The sequence below is a fragment of the Dermochelys coriacea genome, chromosome 5 (assembly GCF_009764565.3).
Source record: "Dermochelys coriacea isolate rDerCor1 chromosome 5, rDerCor1.pri.v4, whole genome shotgun sequence".
NCBI lineage: Eukaryota > Metazoa > Chordata > Testudines > Dermochelyidae > Dermochelys > Dermochelys coriacea.
This window is the reverse complement of record NC_050072.1, coordinates 14,567,772-14,585,945: the sequence shown is the minus strand read 5'-3', so window position 1 is coordinate 14,585,945 and position 18,174 is coordinate 14,567,772. Positions and strand designations below refer to the sequence as shown.

Below are 18,174 nucleotides of genomic sequence, written 5' to 3'. Positions count from 1 at the left end.
AGCGCCTTCCAGCTATTCATGTCATACCAGGTGTCATGGATCCACAGGTCCAGTGCTCTTGAAAAAGTCCCTGGGAAGAGCCCTTCAGTGTGCCAGCCCCTTAGGGTTCCACTCTTTCACTAGGATAAGCCACTTGGCTTCACTGCCTCCTGGGACCGAACCCTGGAGCCTTCAGCACCCCTGCTTCATGCTGTGAGCTCCCATCAGTGAGTTCACCTGAGTTGGATGCCTGAGAGAGAGACTTCCACACCCAAAGGGAGCAATGCACCCCCATCCCCCCTTAAACTGCAGTGACTCTCAGCCAGTGGCGTAAAAGTAGCAGGGTTTATTAGATGTCTGGAACACAGCGGAGAAAGTCCTTGGTTATCATAGAGAACAGAAAGTTACAGCATAGTCCATCTCAGTCAACACAGAGCCCAGCGCCCTCTGGTCCATCTTTTCCCAGACCATGAGAGTCTTCTCCCTTCCCGCAGCCCCACACTAACTGCAGCCCCCCCTCAGTCCTTTGCTTCTGTCACCTGGCCCTCCTCTTTGGTCCTTCGTTCTCCAGCTGGTCAAACACGGCTGCCTTCCTAAGGAGCATGGGTCATCCATGGTTGTTAGATGCTAGATGCCAAATGTCTGGGCACATGGAGTGGCCATTGTTTTCTTGGACTCCCCGTGGGCATGGGGCCAAGGCCCCAGATAGCTAGGCATCAGTCACACCTGTATCTCTGGGTCTCTGCCATGAGTAAACAACCTTTTCCCACCATCTAGGTAGCCATGCAACACATAGGAGAAACTGAGGCACACACAGTATTCATCCAAAATGTTACAGCGGAGTCCCACTCTGTCACCCCAGGCAGCAGAGAACAGAGTTCAGTGTGCTAATGAGAGGCAAAGATTTCCTTTATAGTAATTCTGTGGTAGGAGGAATAGGTTCATGGGAGATCTGATGTAGCATGTTAATGATGCATTCAGAGTCAAAGAGATGAATTAGAAACTTGACACCATATCCATTAGGGTGTGTTTGGTTCATCCAGCCCAAGTAGCTAAAAGGGACATTGTGGCTACAAGAAAAGCCACAATAGAGCCTGTTTACTTTAAGTCTTATCTCGTTCAGGCTCCAAGAACATTTTACTGGGCTGGCTCAAAGCAAATGGCATCAGTCACAAACCATCCCATTTTGGAAGAGCAGCAGGAAGCTGCACCTCTTTTGTCCACCAGGCTGAGCTCTAGTTTGGTATTTACATGAAGTGGTTGCTTTGTTTACAATCTTCAGAAAACTTTTAGATCTACTCTTGAACTGTAGGTAGCTCGTCACACCTATTTAGAATTGAACTGTAATGCACCACAGCCCCTTGTATATCCCATTACATTTCAGATACTCTCTTAGGAGACATCTTCTGGTCTACAAACGATGAACCTAGACCTTTTATGTAGCAAGCCATTTCGTCTGTGGGGATTGTACCTGGGACTTTCATCAGCAAAAATCGAGGCCTCTGTCTCTTGAGCTAAAGGAGAATTCCTTTAAGAGTGATTAAGTATCAGGCTGTTATAGTTGCTGTTGTCAGGCACTGGAGGAAAACCTGACGTGAAATCCTGACCTTGTTGAAACCAATGGGAATTTTCACATTGTTTTTAACGGGGCTAAGTTTTCACCCAATGATCTCATGCACCAAACCAATCCATTGCAGGTACCCAATGACTTCAGTGGGAGTTTTGCCTGAGTAGGGCCTGCAGTAATAAGCCCTGTGGTTATGTTCACAATGGACCATATTAAACTCTTTGCCCTTTTGTTGTTGACTTTCTGCTATTTAGCACCAAATGAGCCATTAGTCCTGAGCAGAGTGCTTACTCATCAGCTAATGATCTGAATTGGGGATGGGGCTAGGACAGGAGGTCAGGCTTAAGTGCACAAGGTCAGAACAGCTCCAGATTCTCAAAAGCAAACAGCATCATTAGTGGCAGAGAAGGCTTGCTCTTGCTGTCCAATTATACCACAGGCTTTACAGTCTTTACTGTTAGATCACTGAACAGAGTTCAGCCAGGGGGATGTTGCACAAACCACTGCGCGATATAGAAGTTACCTGTGACTCCAGACATTGCTTACTACATAAATAAATGTGCAGTTATTATTTAAGACCTCAGCTGCATGACAAGGGGAAATACAGAGCATTGAAGAGATTACTGGGATTCTGTTCCCTTTTCGCTACTTGAACTTGTGTAAACTACAATTATCTCTCACATTTAACAAAATAGTTAAAATGCTCGAAGCCCCTTATTATTCTGTTCTGGGACATTAACCTACTTGTAGATCCAAAGAGAAAATGGAATTTGCATCATCCCATAAGACAGAGTCCCGTAGAGGCTGGTCCGGGATTTCAGAAGAAGAGGAAGGAGGACTGTTTGAATCATTGAAATCAACCAGGAAATGTACATAAGCAGTCTCAGTAGTTTATTGTCTCAACACCTTAGTTTGAGTTTCCAGCTCTAAATGACTAATTATAACCATCATCTTTTATATTTTGTTGACATCTTCTAATTTAAAATTTAGAAAGTATAAAAGATCAAATTTGATCTGCCCCGTCAAATGTAAACAATTAGATTAAGCACAATACATGACTATTTTCTCTATTATTTGAGTGACTCCAGCGTGGTTGTATTCTGCTAGATCCCAGAGAAACTGTAATTGTGTTCGCAAAAAGAAAAGGAGTACCCGTGGCACCTTAGAGACTAACAAATTTATTAGAGCATAAGCTTTCGTGAGCTACAGCTCACTTCATCGGATGCATTTGAGCTGTAGCTCACGAAAGCTTATGCTCTAATAAATTTGTTAGTCTCTAAGGTGCCACGGGTACTCCTTTTCTTTTTGCGAATACAGACTAACACGGCTGCTACTCTGAAACCTGTAATTGTGTTGTATCTTCATTGATTGTTGAAGATCCACTGATATAAAAAAAGTATCTTTCTTTTTAAATCCAAATTTTAGGCCACGTTTGGGCTCAAATCTTAAACCTAATCTGGAACTGGGTTCTTAATCCACTTCTAGTGTCTCATCAGTTTTGCTTTCACTGCTGCCACAGTGCTGCTGTTTTTGGGTGTCACAAAACGGTGCAGAAAGTAGTACGCTCAAAAGGATTTTACCATGAAAAAATGCATTTGGTTTGTTTTAATTAAGATGCTTTTATTCCTACCAGGCCAGATTTTGAAAAGGATCAAACCTGTAAGAAAAAATGTGCGTACACAAGTGCATCTGTGGTTGTGCGTGCAAATCCGGTAACTGCACGCGCAATATGCCAGTTGGGAAACAAACTAGGGTCCTGATTCAGGAAAACACTTAAGCATATCAAAGCAATGGGATTTCATCATATAACTTCAAGTGAAGATAATAACATTACCTACACTCTGTTCCAGCTACTATGTTGTGGTTTGTTCATTCCAGTGCTACATTTCCACTTCAACACAGCTACTGTCCACTTAGCATCCCTTGAATTAATACCACATTTTAGCCTCTCTATATTTCGTTGGTTAACCTAGCAGTTTGGTTACCTGTCTAATCTGATCCATTCACCCCATTCCTATGGCATGTAGATGTTTTGTTCCCTGTTTTGAAATAGAGAGTCTATATCTTGATAAGAAAAGAAGTACTTGTGGCACCTTAGAGACTAACAAATTTATTTGAGCATAAGCTTTCATGAGCTACGGAATGCATCTGATGAAGTGAGCTGTAGCTCACGAAAGCTTATGCTCAAATAAATTTGTTAGTCTCTAAGGTGCCACAACTTCTTTTCTTTTTGCGAATACAGACTAACATGGCTACTACTCTGAAATATATCTTGATAATGTAGGAGTGCAATGTTTGCAAGTTATTGTTGAGCTGTTAGCTGCTATTGAACCATTTTTTTGCCTTTCTCTTATCTTCACCACTGTATTATTAAAATCAAAGACAATCCCCAACGTAAGCTACCTGGCTTATCCCAACACTATGGTAATTATATTCACTGATGAAATACTACATTTAAATAATGTCAAGCAATATTGAGTTTAGCAAAAGCCAGAGTATTCAAAGCTAAGTGGGACTTAAGGGGTGGGTGGGCCTTTTGCTAACATAACCCACTGGTGAGTTTGTGATTTAACCCACTGGTGAATGTGTGTTACAGGGCCCTTGTGTGCCTGAACTGTAGAGGATACGAGTCTGTTACAGCCCCAGGTAGGGTGCGTTAGCTGAAATTCTGGCAGCTCTTGCATTTAGTTCTGAAGGTTCCCAGTGTATCAGCCAAAATGGCAGCCGATTGCACTAGCCCTCTTCACAGAGGTGGATTTCACCCTGATAACATGTTGGATATGCCCACTTTAATCCAAGTCCTTGCCTTTTCTTATTTCACAACAGGATGGAGCATCCCACTTTTAAGATTTCCTGGCATTTGTTGCTGTTAGTTTTATTTTATTTATATTGTAGTAGTGCCCAGAGACTCCAATCAGCCCATTGTACTAGACACTGTATACACACGTAGGAAGACATGGCCCTGGCTTCCCACAGTTTAGAGTCCAAGAATGACCTTTTACGTGTATCACAATCTTATCATTTAAGTGAATGTAGTTCTTGGTATGGAACTGTATTTGTTACACGGTGTTGCACTTGTTTTGATATTATCTGTTGCCACACTGTTAAGATTCAAGCTGATGTTGAAGAAGATACCAGACCAGTTTAGATAGCACCTCGGAGTCCATTATGTGATGCTGCTAGGTAATTTCATGCTACAGAACTACAGGCTTAGTTGTCGAGCACAAAGAGGGATAAGATGCAGCTGATCTGGACATTGTAAGCATGATCCATCAAGCAATGGGTATGAAATTGTACTATACCTTTACAATAAAAAAGTGATTTCATGAGGCTGGGGTGAGTGTTGTGAGGGTCTTAGGGCCTGATTCTGGTTGTCAGGCCCAGTATGCTGGTGTAAATCAGGAGTAACTCCGCTGTGGCCAATAGAGCTAAACCAGTTTACATCATCCTTAGCCTTCACCCTTAGCCAGATTCCCAGACTACTTGCAGAGTGAATTGCTACTCAAGGGGACCAAGGGAAAGCAGAATGTGGCCATCAAGGTGAGATCTTCTCAACAGGTTGATAAATCAGGTCTGATTTTTCCCCCCTTTTTTTAATTTTCCAGGACATGGTCAAGGCTGCTAAGGGAAAGTCTGCCTGAGATTTGAAGCCGAGACAAGGGTAATTGTGAGTATAAATTCCTGCTACTTTGAGGTTGTTTATCTGCTGGAAGAGTGAGGGGCTTTAGGAAACAGGGCTAATGGGTTTCCCAGAGAGACGTTAATGTCCTGATCTTTTAGCCACCTGAGGGATACATTCTTGGGGCCTGATCTTGCAAGGTGCTAAGCATCTTCTATGAGATGCTGAGCACCATCAGCCAGTATGGACCTCAATGGGAGTTGAGGGTATGCAGTGACTGCCAGTCTAGGACACTGATGAGTCAGTAAAAGCCCAAAACCCCTCCGAAAAAGAACAAATTATTTTTAAAAAACGTAAAGTGACAGAACTGCAACATGTTGCTTTCCATCAATCTGTTGAGAATATTATTGTGCTTTATACATGCATGTATTTCTTTATACATTGTAACCCTACCTGTAAGAAGCAGAAACAGATATTTTACCATCTATCCAGATCTATGATATGCCAAAGGATTTTTGTTTAATTCTTTGATGAATGGCTTGCAGTTTCCTTATGCCTTGTCCTAATGCAGACCTCCCTGGTGACAAAGGACTCATGGATCAGATGGTTGCCCAACGTTCATTGATAGAAAGAAAGGATTTCAGATTTTTACGATTTAAATGAGCTGAAAAGTAGGGGCCAGATCCTCCGGTGGTGTAAGTTGGTGTTGCTCCATTAACCTGAGCTACACCGATTTGCACCAGCTAGGGCTCTGGCCCCATATGTCACCACACAGCTGGATTGGTGGCTCTGTTGCTCACAACAGCTGAATCCTGAGAAGTACTGTGCCCTTTCTGAGCACCTTAATAACAGTGGGTCAGGTCCTAATGTCCTTTGTCCAGGCCTCGTTCTGCCAGCCTTACACATGTTGAAAAGTGCCTTCGCTCCTGGAGTAGTCTCACTGGATTAGATTGGTTCCTGTACTGCATGCCTGTACAGGGGCATAAGAGGTAGTAAGAATTCCCCTAGTATGCCTGCAGGTGCTGGTTGGACCTTAGGTCTGGGTGCGCAGGAGTAAATGGGTGCTGTGTGCAGAAATGAGAATGCACTGTGTGCATGAAACTCTCCCTCCATCCAAGCACAGGTAGGTGGGGAGGGGTATGGAATGGGGGCAGGATAGGTTGCAGTGAGCTGGTGCAGAGGGCACAGCGGTATAAGCCAGGAGCAAATTCTGACCCACTCACCTCCTCTCCTCCGAGCAGTCTCTGGGATGCTCCTGGGACAGTGCAGCAACGTGGGCGTGGCATAATCTAGCCTACAGAAAGGAATGATGCTACCCATGGAGTAAAGAATTAATGGTCACAAGTCGGGGGGGCAGAACTGGGGCCTTGGCTTTTCTCATCCTTTACTCAGGCAATCTCCATATTGAAGAAAATGGGAAAGTGCCTAATGCCAAGAGCCCCGCAGGTCCCGCAAGTGGAAATACCTGTGAGGATTGAGTCTGGGAGGTGGAGGGAGAAAGCACTGCCAGGTTCCTGCTCTGTGTTCTCTGGGTTGCTCTGTTCAGGATGGAGTTTTCCCACTCACCTCAGAATGGGTTAGAGGCTTTGCCCCTCGCCTCATGGATCCCCTGAGACCCGATCTGCAGGTGCCCAACACCATCCATGAGGGAGGGCTCAGGATCTGGCCGATTGACATGAACGAGAGTTGCAGATGATGATTAGAACTTGTCAGGATTCAGCCCGATTTGTCCTCTGTTGCACATACTTGGATGGTCTCTAAATCCTTTTTGCATTTTTCCTCTCTCGTGGTTGTTCTCAACTCCTCCCTAGTTGCCTTATGGTGTGTGACAAGCTGTTTCCTCCCTCTTCTGTATTGTTAATAAAGATACTAAAATAAGGTTTAACTCAGATTCTTGTACTGCCTCCACCTTTCCACACCTCCCACTAGCTTAGTACATTGTGTTCATTCTGTCCCTTTGCTCCAGGTTCTCCAGTCCCCATTCATAGCCAGGCCAACGAGAATTGAATCTGAGCACTACGTTTTGTGAAGGATTGGATGGAATGATTTAATAAAATCCAAATAGATCTAGCTACCACTTGCCCTTCATCCACAACATGACAATTTCTACTAAAAGAAAGCAGCCCTGAAGCTTGTCTGGCAAGCTGTGTTCTTCAATGCCATGTCTTCTGTTGTTGGTGGCTACAGATGGTGACGCCCAATTCCCATGTCCACCAGCTATGGCTGATTTGGAGATGAGAAGTAGGACAACACCATTCACCTCTTGGTGCACGTCCTCTCACTAATCTGAGAACCGGTCTGATATACCAAATCCTGATGCTGCAAGCTCCTGAATTCTTACTGACAGAAAATAATACAGCATTGCCACTTTTGCCTCTTTTCTAACACCGCATACCATTCCGAAACCAGTGTCACCCCTCTGCCAAGCAGTAGCTGATGGTGTCCAGGGTGAGTCCGCTTCCCAGGGTGGAGAAATCAGTGACGTGGAGTCTGGGTATAGTCTAAGCGTAACTTGCTTTATTTATACACAGACAATGGGTTGTGGCATAGTCTAGCCCCCGGGCAGTAACGATGCTGCCCATGGAGTAAAGAATTGATCATCACAAGTGGACTAAGAGTTCAAACAGCATGCCTGGCAATCCCAGTCTCAGCCCAATGCCAGTGCCTAGTCCGGGGACCAATTCTGTCTCAAGAACAGACTCCAATCAGAGCCCAAGGTAGAGAGCAAATTCTCCTGCTGAAACACAGCTCCCTCTCTCCCACAGCTGTCTCTAAACAAACCCCTTTGCACAAACCAAAATTAATAACAACATACCATATCTTCCCAAGTGTCAAAACTTGCTCACACACTAAGCAACGGAACTCAAAAGAGTATATGTAAGTGCCATCTGGTGCCACCTACCATAACAATAGTGTGTGTGCCCTTCAGATCTATGCACTACGAGGTACTTTGGTGCACAGACCTCTGCCTCCACATGAGAAGAGTCTCAGTTAGGGAGCTGTGGGCTCAGCACCTCCCAGGATTAGTCTCTATTAATCTCTCTGTGCCTCAGCCCTTCTCTCTAAGGTGGGGATGGCAATGGTTCCCACTGTCACAGGCATGTGATGGTAAATGAATGAATAGATGTGAGGCACTCACATACCACTGTGGGGGCATTATATGAGAACCTAGACAGAGATGCAAGATCCTCAGTGGCACTAAACTGATTTACTCCAGATGAGGTTCTGTCCCTTAGCTCGGGGGTGGCCAACCTGAGCCTGAGAAGGAGTCAGAATTTACCAATGTACATTTCCAAAGAGCCACAGTAATATGTCAGCAGCCCCCATCAGCTCCCCCACCCCAATCCCAGCACCTCCCACCCACCGGCAGCCCTGCCGATCAGCACCTCCCCCTCCCTCCCCGCACCTCCCGATCAGCTGTTTCATGGCATGCAGGAGGCTCTGGGTGGGGGGGAGAAGCAAGGACATGGCAGGCTGAGGGGAGGGGGCAGGAAGGGGTGGAGTGGGGGCAGGGCCTGTGGCAGAGTCAGGGGTTGAGCAGTGAACACCCCCCGGTACATTAGAAAGATGGCGCCTGTAGCTCCAGCTCCGGAGTTGGTGCCTATGCAAGGAGCCGCATATTAACTTCTGAAGAGTCGCATGGGGCTCCGGACCCACAGGTTGGCCACCCCTGCCTTAGCTGAAACAGGCAACCAGGAATCATAAAATCCTAAAAGCAGGTTCAGCCTATTAAACATACATTTATACTATAGTTGGTGTTAAATAATTCGCATTTGTTGGCATATTTGACTTGGATACTGTTTAGTGATTTACTGAGCTATCCATCAGTCTTTATAATCATCTCATGATCCTTTCTTGGGTTTCCATGTATTTACTTTGTTCGGGGTCTGCAAATCTCTCCAAATAGATTTTTCTCCTGCAACCTTGTTCATATTTTTTTCCCTCTCAAAGGAGCCATTTCAGTCTCCTTACAATTTGCACAGACATTTCAGTAAGCTCCAACACAATCTTTCTGCTGACGGGGATGTGATCTGTCCTGTCTCAGCTCCCGCTATTCTTTTTTGGTGGAGTCCCCATGAGAAGTAAAGCTCTAATTTGCTGCGAAGAAATAGAATCGTTATCTAGATTGAAATAATTTCTTTTTCCAACCCACCAACTGATAAAACATCAAATTGGTGGAGTTTTCTTATCAGCTCATAGAATTTGTAGGACACAAAATAATGACCTGTCAACTTGCCTCGAGCAGGCCAGTTCTGTAGCTCTGCACCAATCACGCAAACCCTACCACAAAATGTAGGACAAAAGCTAGGGCTGTCTTGATGGTATTTTAATAAGGATATTTAAGAGGACTTCTGAAAAGCCTCATAACTGGATGGGTAATGTGAGAGCTGAGATTTTATTACAACCCCTTATTATTTTTGGTAGCTTTAGGCTACTGTTTTTACAGTAGAATCTACACTTATGCTAAGTTTAAGGCAATTGCATATCTTGTATGTTCAGGATCTGTTAACTAGAAAGAAATATGCTGGCTTGAGTTACTGGAGCTGTTACTTTTCAATTTGGTGGCAAACTGGCTGCTGGTAACCCGAGTTGCAGTTTGATCAATATTAGCACCTGATCCTGCAAAATTTTGTCCACTCATTTAGACTACATCCATTTTGGGGAGCCCAGCACAAAGGGGCTATTTTCCATGGGTGCAGAGGTTCCACAACTTCATTTGAAGTTAATAGATACTTCAGATGCTCAGCTAGATCCAGGGTGTGTCAAGTTTGAGCCCTTAGAAACTGAAGGAGCCTAAATTAACAGATGTGTCTGAAAACCCTGTCTCTGCTCATTACAGCTGCCCTTATAGAAGCAGTCCCATTGAAATCAGACTCTCACATGAGTAAGGACCACTCACACATGAGAGAGTTTGCAGGATCAGTCCTTCCTGATGTGTGCTTTGATGCCATTGTGAAAGACAGGCTTGGATACTGATCACTGGTAGGCTGGTGCAAAACAGCTCGTCCGCTTTTGCATTGAAATGGGACTATGTTAATGTGAACCTGGTATCATTTAATTTGCTCTAGCAGGGTCTCCACCAGGGAGTTACAGTGCAACACTTCAGTGCACGCTGGAGCTCACACCCCCAGTCCACATTGCAGGGCCATGTAGACATAGATTCATAGATACTAAGGTCAGAAGGGACCATTCTGATCATCTAGTCTGACCTCCTGCACAGTGCAGGCCACAGAATCTCACCCACCCACGCCTATGAAAAACCTCACCCATGTCTGAGCTATTGAAGTCCTTAAATCATGGTTCAAAGACTTCAAGGAGCAGAGAAGCCTCCCTCAAGTCAACCATGCCCCATGCTACAGAGGAAGGCGAAAAACCTCCAGGGCCTCTCCAATCTGCCCTGGAGGAAAATTCCTTCCCAACCCCAAATATGGCAATCAGCTAAACCCTGAGCATATGGGCAAGATTCACCAGCCAGATACTACAGAAACCATGCCTTAAGGAATCCTCTCCCTGGGAAAATAGGTGAAATCGCAAAACCGCCAATGGTTTCAAGACCTCCGACTTCATTTATGTGAGTCTGAAGGTATGTCCGAGATGGACTGACATACCTACATTAGCTTTTCCTGTGCGAGCATAGCTAAAAATATGAGTGACATACCCAGGGAAGGTGAGATCCTGCACAGGATAGCTCCAGGGGAGTGATATCACCTTGTTGTAAATGTCCTTGGGGGGGTTCTGGAATACCCTCTTTGTGAATACTCCTGTGGAATTCTAGAGCCATTAGAAGGTGCTTTCTGCGTAGGGCCTGGGAACTGATGTCATTGGGAGGGGAGAGCTCTCTCCAGTCCCCAGGATCAAGCTCCCACCACCCTTCAGGATTAGTTCCTAACGGAGCTGCTCCCCTCTTTAATTAGACTTGTTCAGACAAGTCACTCTGCCTTCGGCTGGAATTTTACTCCTACACTTCAAGATTTTCTTTTTAAAGAAAAATTTCTAGTCCTGATCTTCAAATACTGGATACTCCCAGCCTTTCATTTGGCATTCAGATACATTTTTGTATTTCCCTTGAAAGTACTTGTTGTGTCATGGTAGCATCTAGAGCCCCATCATGCTGAGCACTGTTCATTGTATAGTGAGAGACTGTCCCTGGCCCAGTGAGCTTACAAGGTAAACAGACAAGACTGAGGAAGTATTATTATCCCCATTTCACAAATAGAGGCGCTCAAGGGATGTCTACTCTGCAAAAGACCTCCCCATGGCATTGAGTATCAGAGCCAGCTCAACTGACTCGGGCTCATGAAGCTCAAAATGGCAGTGTAGATGAGCCCACTCAGGCTCTGAAACCCAGCACGGGGGGAGGGTCTCAGAGCCCAAGCGGGACCTTTGCACCGCTATATTTAGTTACGTAGCATAAGCCCTGAAAGCCCAAGTCAGTTGTTGTGGCCTCTGAGACAAACTTCAGTGAGTTCGTGTTATTTGCTATGTAGATGTTCCCTGAGTCAGAGAGTGATTAAGTAACTTGCCACACACAGCCTGCAGCAGAGGTCTTCTGCTGTCCCAGGTCTTCTAAGTCCCAGGCCTGTGCCTTAACCGCAAGGCCATCCTTCTTCTTACACTGTTCTGTCTGAGATTTAGGAACTGGTCTTGCTCCCATTGAATATAATGGCAGAGCTCCCATTGACCTCCATGATTATGCCCCAATGTAGCTACAAAAGGGAAACATGCAAAAATCTATTTTAAAAAAAGAAAACAAATCTAGGTTGGACAGGGCTCTTGCCTCCTGCTGTGAATTACTCCAGCCCCCAACCAGCACAAGGCAAAGCAAAAAAGAAAAGCAACTCTGGAAAGGGTCAGTTCTTACTGCTCAATTGGTCATCTGTCTGTAGAGCCAATTTCTGCAGCTTTCAGTGGCATGGCAGGCCCCTAGGTAATATTTGACTGAATAGAACTGTAAGTGTTTAAACTGTATTGATGGAAACAGCTGTTTTATCCTATGTGCCTGAGATTTCAGCCCATCAGACACGAAGCAGGTCAAGATTCTTATGTCATTGTGTGTATTATAGAAAAGAGAACAGAATACATTTGATAAAAGTGGGGACTTAAAAGAGACTCTTCTTTAGGTATGAAACTTTCAAGTCGCACAATGCATCAAAGAGCCATAGTCCATACATTGAAAGGAGCGAAAGACATTACCTAATATTTTTACAGAATGAATAATAAGCATCCTGCGTGCCTGGAAGCTAATTTAGAAGTACAGCTTGCACTGTGTCTCCCCGGTCTGAATTGCTCCCCAAAAGAGTCCCTAGCAAAAAAAAAATGCATTTGGAGACCAATTTTTCTTCGTTTAAATGCCCCCTTTTTGAATGTCTCCTGGTAAGATTTACTTATGAAAAGATGAAATAAAGTCTGTGCTAGAAGCAGCATGTCTCAAAAGAAACTCGGGAGCCAGTAGGGATTCCACATCTCCCTTCCCAACACACACATTTTTGTTCCTTAAATATTGAAAGCGTTGCATGCAATGTACTGTAATAGGGTCCTTAGGATGCAGGGGCCATATATTAGCATCGGGGGGCGGGGAGTTCTTATTCTTCTTAGGCCCTACATCCTAACGGAATGGGGAGGTGTCTTGGGGGAAACCACCCTACCAGCATAATCTTTGCTTTTGTTCCAGCAGAGGCTCCATTGTTTTGTTCGGACAAAATACAGGATAACCTGTTGCTCTTTGCAGCAGGAGTTGGAAATCTTGCACACAGCTGAAGGTACCAATTACGTTTCAGGTGATGCTGTCGTGCAAAAAATGCCTTTTTAAACAGTAAACTGTTCCAGGGATCCCTTGATTTATTAGAGGGAGCATTCTGTACCTGCCATACCCAGCAATATAATGGAACTGTGTATGAAAGGTGAGATTGGCCTCTGTGCAATGGCCCAACCAACCCATGGGGGCTGAGTGGGACTTGGGTGGTGTTCGTGTAGGCGTGAATTTCACCGTATGTCAGAAGACTTAGGGCCCAATCCAGCTCTCACTGAAGTCAATGAGAGTCTCTCCACTGACATCAATGGGGTTTGGATTTAGCCGTAAGCACCCAAGTTTGAAGTCATTGAGAGTTTTGTCATGGGCACAGAAGGAAGCAGGATCTGTACCTAAAAATGGGGAGAGTGGAGCCCATCTTTTCTAGACCCTTAAAAATAGTTTACTTCCTGTGTGGTATTCGGTCCCTGAGAGCTAAATCCTGTGAGATGCTGAATTTTCTCAGCCTCCATAATAGTAATGGGAGACGAACGAGTTCAGTGACTCTCTGGAGTCACCTATGCCTCACGGGGTCGATGCTTGTGAGAAGTGTGGATGGAACCTCCAGAATCATCAACCAGAATGTTATGTTAACATTGAGACACGAGCTAGGTGATCTGGATGGGTTAGGGGCTTTCTGATGGGATTAGGGAGTTTATGACATTAGGGCTGCAAGTTGGAAACTGGATGAGATTGGTAATGAGCAGAAGTTGCTACCTGAAGGCTCTGTTGGCCTCTGTGAAATAAGCTGGTGGCTTCCCACCACGTTCCACTGGACAACACAGAACCGCCCCAAGTGCCTCACCCTTGTTGACAGCAGAGAGACACGGATTGAACGGGCCCCAGAGATTGAACTAACCTTTCATCTCTGCAGGTTGGAGTTGAGATGCATTAGGGCTGCAACATGGGGGAAGCTTGCATTCCTGCATTGAGCAGAGGGCATCCATCTCCAGGATTGTCAATGAGACATTTTACATGAGCCTTTAAAAAATATACCATGGAAAGTGTCTGGGGAAGCAGAACAAAAAGGGAAAGTGTGGCGGGAAGGATCACTATCTCACCATCAGCAAACAGGCAGCACAACGAGGCTGCAAAATTGTCCGACCTGGGCAAGCCAAAAAAAATCAAGGACAGTAGAATCTACAGGTCAGCTGGATTTCTTTTCCCCCTTTGCCTTGCAGAATGAGCAGCTGCTCCAAGCCAGCTCTATTTCCTGCTGCCCTCACTTGTCATATCAAACTTTATTTTTACCATCTGTGGAGACATAGTTAAATTTTAGTGCTCACTTATCTCCTTCTCCCCCAGGCCACAATTAATTGAGGCCAGGAGGCAGGCAGGGCTGCTCAGGCAATATTTACAAGAAGAAGGGAATGTTAATGGGTCACTTGGGCCGAGCACTGTGGATGAGGGAGATGCTGCAGGTGGGAGGTGACAGTTGGCAAGGGAGGAAATCTTTGGAACCTCGCACAGGCCCCCAGAGTGATTAAAATTGCTGAGAATTAGGCTTTTTATAGCAATGAATTAAAATCTGCTCCCCACATTAAAATACTAGTGCTGGGTTTCTTGTTTCTCTGGAAATCTTCTGGTGGCTGGGTAGCAGTGAGGCTGTGATGTGAAAGAGAACAAGAGCCCGGAGGGAGAAAGGCATAGAAGCTAAAGGAGCCTTTCGGAGTTATAAACTCCTCTGATGCTGTAAAACTTGAACGTGGGAGCTCATGAAGAAATGACAGCTGCTCCTCTCTCAGCTCAGTCTGGCAGCAGCATTCAGCTGATTATTATTATTTAAAGAGACAAGCTGGGTGAAGTAATATCTTGTATTGGACCAACTTCTGCTGGTGTAAGAGACAAGCTTTTGAGCTACACGGAGCTCTTCTTCAGATCTGGGGAAGGTACTCAGAGTGTCACAGCTAAATACAAGGTGGAACAGATTGTTAAGCATAAGGAGTTAACAGATGTTTCAAGAAACCATTCAAAATGAAGTGGGAAAGTAACACCCCTCCAGTATTAGGAAAAAGGAGATTTACAGTTAGTGGTTTATAGATTGTTGCAATGAGACACAAAACCAGGATCTCTACTGAATCCATGATTTTTAGTGTCTAGCAAGTTATTAATTTAAATACCCAGGCTCATCTTTTGAAGGTGTTGTGCAGATTTCTTTTGAGGATGAGGACAGAGAGGTCAGATATGGAGTGATCATTCTGTGAAAAGTGTTTGCTCCCAGGTGATAGGGTGTCTTTGCCTTTTATCATTTTTCTGTGTGAGTTCAGATGACAGTGAAGTAACTGTCTTGTTTCATTTACATTGCTGTTATAGGGGCATTTGATGCACTGGATGAGGTACACGCTGTGATACAGCATGTTTAGAACCCAGGGATCTTGAAAGGTATGTTGTGTGGGATGTTGATCATCATAGCAGTGGAGATATATCTGCAGGTTTCAGAGTAGCAGCCGTGTTAGTCTGTATTCGCAAAAAGAAAAGGAGTACTTGTGGCACCTTAGAGACTAACAAATTTATTAGAGCATAAGCTTTCGTGAGCTACAGCTCACTTCATCGGATGCATTTGGTGGAAAAAACAGAGGAGAGATTTATATACACACACACAGAGAACATGAAACAATGGGTTTATCATACACACTGTAAGGAGAGTGATCACTTAAGATAAGCCATCACCAACAGCAGGAGGGGGAAAGGAGGAAAACCTTTCATGGTGACAAGCAGGTAGGCTAATTCCAGCAGTTAACAAGAATATCAGAGGAACAGTGGGGGGTGGGGTGGGAGGGAGAAATACCATGGGGAAATAGTTTTACTTTGTGTAATGACTCATCCATTCCCAGTCTCTATTCAAGCCTAAGTTAATTGTATCCAGTTTGCAAATTAATTCCAATTCAGCAGTCTCTCGTTGGAGTCTGTTTTTGAAGCTTTTTTGTTGAAGTATAGCCACTCTTAGGTCTGTGATCGAGTGACCAGAGAGATTGATCTGCAGGTTTGCATCTCTTGTTTGGGCAGGTTGTCTGGTGCTGCTTTGAGTTGGTGTCTCCTAGTCTATGGGCAGCTTGCTTCTGGTAATGAGCTTGATGAGGTTGCGGGGGAGGGGTGTTGGGCCAGAAGATGGGGTTCAGGAAAGATCTCTTTTAGGATGGGGTCCCCATCAAGTAAGGGTTGTAATCGTTTGATAATACCTTGTTATAGATTCCAGTGGGTGGTGGTAGGTACCAACTTGGGGTGTGCGGTCTCTGGATTTTATTTTTCTGTATTGAAACAGTTTCTCTCAGGGTACATGTATGTCCTGTTCCAGGATACAATCTATTTCTCTAGTTCTTGTTTGGTGAAGGCAATTTTAAATGTGTTAAGGTGAGACTCAGCAGGCCAGGGTCCCACCACCATGCTATGTGCTGTTCATACACAGAGTGAATGGTAGTCCCTGCCCCAAAGAGCTCATGATATGAAATACAAGACCTAGTAGGTGGATAAAACAAACAAATTGGCAAGGTGGGTGCAGGCGGGGACCAGGAGAATACAAATAATAAGAGGTTGCACATTTCTTAGCTAAGCAGGAGCAGTATCCCAACACGCTACCTGCTGAGTTGTTATCAGTTGGGTTTCCTCTGCAAAATCTAAGGGATAAAGGAGTTCAGGAGATCAAGCAGTCTCTCCTGGAACCCATATTAAAGGCACAATTGCAAACCATCCCGATGTGAAGAAAAGATATGAAGAAAATAAGAGGCTAATATGGCTCGATCAGGAGCTCTTTATGACCTGCAGATCAAAAGGGAATTCTACAAAAAAGTGGAAACATGGATGAATTGCTAAGATGTAGTACAGAAGAATATTACAAGCATATAGGGACAAAATGAGAAGGCTAAGACACAAAATGAATTACATCTAGCAAGGGACATAAAAGGCAAAAAGAAGAGGTTCTTTAAATATATAAGGAGCAAGAGAAAGATAACGGAAAGCATAGGTCCTCTACTTAGCAGGGAAGGAGAGCTAATAACTGATGACATCAAGAAAGCTGAGGTGTTTAATGCCTGTTTTGTTTCAGTCTTCACTGAAAAGCTTAATGGTGACCAGATACAGAACAAAATTAATATTAACAAGAGGGAAGGAATTCAAGTCAAAATAGGGAAAGGACAGGGTAAAGAATATTTAGATAAGTGAGATGTATTCAAGTTTCAGGGCCTGATGAAATTTATCTTAGGATACTTAAGGTACTCACTGAAGCAATCTTGAAACTATTAGCAATTATCTTTGAAAACTCATGGAGGATGAGTGAGGTCCTAGAGGACTGGGGAAAGGCAAACATAGTACCTATCTTTAAAAAGGGTAATAAAGAGGATCCTTGGAACTATAGATCAGTCAGCCTGACTTCAATACCTAGAAGGATATTGGAACAAATTATTAATCAGTTTGTAAGCTCCTAGAGGATAATAGGGTTATATGGAGTAGCCTGCATGGATTTGTGAAGAATAAATTATGCTAAACCAACCTAATTTTCTTCTTTGAGAGGGTTACTGGCCTAACAGATGGGGGGAAGCAGTAGATGTGATGTATCTTGATTTTGGTAAAGCTTATGACAGAGTCTCACATGACATTCTCTAAAGCAAACAAGGGAAATGCAGTCTACGTGAATTTACTATAAGGAGGGTGCCCAACTGATTTAAAGACCATACTCAAAGAATAGTTATCAATGGCTCGCTCTCAAACTAGTGTGGTCCCACAGGGATCAATCCTGAGTCTTCTACTATTCAATATTTTCATTAATGACTTGGATAATAGAGTGGAGAGTATGCTTATAAAACTTGCAGATAACTCCAGGCTGGGTGGAGTTGAAGGCGCTCCACTGGACAGGATTAGAATTCAAAAGGACCTTGACAAATTGGAGAATTGGTTTCAAATCAACAAGATAAGTGTAAAGTAATTCACTTAGGAAGGAAAAATCAAATGCACAACTACAAAATGGAGAATAACCAGCTAGGTGATAGTATTAGTAAAAGGGACTTGGGGGTTATAATGAAGCACAAATTGAATATAAGCCAACAATGTGATGGAGTTGCAAAAAAGGGTAATGTCATTCTGGAATGTAGTGACAGCAGTGTCAGATGGAAGACACAGAAGGTAATTGTCACACTCTACTCGGCACTGGTGAGGTCTCAGCTGGAGTACTGTGTCCAATTCTGGGTGCCACATTTAGGAAAGATGTGGACAAATTGGAATGAGCAA

At 44.2% G+C, this 18,174-nt stretch overlaps 1 protein-coding gene across 1 annotated transcript in view; it reads left to right on the top strand.

Moving 5' to 3' along the window:
- Positions 1 to 18,174, top strand: part of ZBTB7C (zinc finger and BTB domain containing 7C) — a 296,499-nt gene that overhangs the window by 158,989 nt on the left and 119,336 nt on the right. Inside the window, exon 2 of the mRNA XM_038402690.2 lies at positions 5,152 to 5,213. The gene's annotated coding sequence lies outside the window, so the exon portion shown is untranslated. The remainder of the gene's footprint in view (positions 1 to 5,151; positions 5,214 to 18,174) is intronic.